Raw genomic sequence first — 949 nt, forward strand, 5'->3', positions numbered from 1 at the left:
TTTTTGTCTGTGTGTACTTTAATTTTATGAAATCTAACCAAGCTAAGAAACAGCATGACAACTGAGCTATTAAATTCAGCTCTGGTTGTAATAATGATCAACAACACATTTCTAAGTCTTTCCCTGAAATGGTGGTTATGGTTCTTCCTTTGGGGAACTGGCCCCAAGAGGACCCATAGCCAAATGAAAGTACTGGGCTCCTTCTCTTTCAAAGTCACCAGATTCAGACTCTTGGTTTGGGATGTTCTGATGGTGACAGGGTGACACCCATCATGCCTTGTACTGTGCATGTTCAGATTGTACTAGTGTCTCACAAGCACTGCTTCCTGATCCTCACATCAACCCATGAGAACTGCTCCAGCACCAGAGGGGCATTGGGTGGAGGGTGAAGCAAACAGACTCTGATCCCCTAACCCCCGAGGGCCTGGGTTTGAACCCCGAGTCTCTATTAGCATCTGTGTGACCTCAGGCAGCAATTTGAACACTGCGCCTTCATTTCCTCTTCTGGGTAATGAAGTTACAGAGCCCTGTCTCTGTGAGCATGAAGAACATGAGTTAACGATGTTCAGTTCATGCAAGTCCTCAACATTAGCATCTAGTGTTGGCAGCTCTACTGTACAAACGGTATTGGTAGATTCTACACATACACAGGATCATCACAAATCATCTCTAATCTCATTTCCCTGCAGACAAGTTGGATGTGGATGGAAGAGGGACTCATTTTCTATTATTCACCAGGTAATCCCATTAATCCTCTAAGAGCCCTTGGAGGAAGGTATAGCTATAGTCCACACTTTACAGATAAGAGAAATAAAGTTATCTGTTCTTCACCATTATTTTGTTAGTAATACTCATTTAAATCCAGGTCTCTTTGTTCTCAGATCCTATATTTCGTTACCTTGTTTGTTTTAGCTTCCCTAACACTCACTTTCAACTAGGAAAACAAAAC

The sequence above is a fragment of the Moschus berezovskii genome, chromosome 3 (assembly GCF_049115385.1).
Source record: "Moschus berezovskii isolate FMDL1 chromosome 3, NW_MosBer_1.0, whole genome shotgun sequence".
NCBI lineage: Eukaryota > Metazoa > Chordata > Mammalia > Artiodactyla > Moschidae > Moschus > Moschus berezovskii.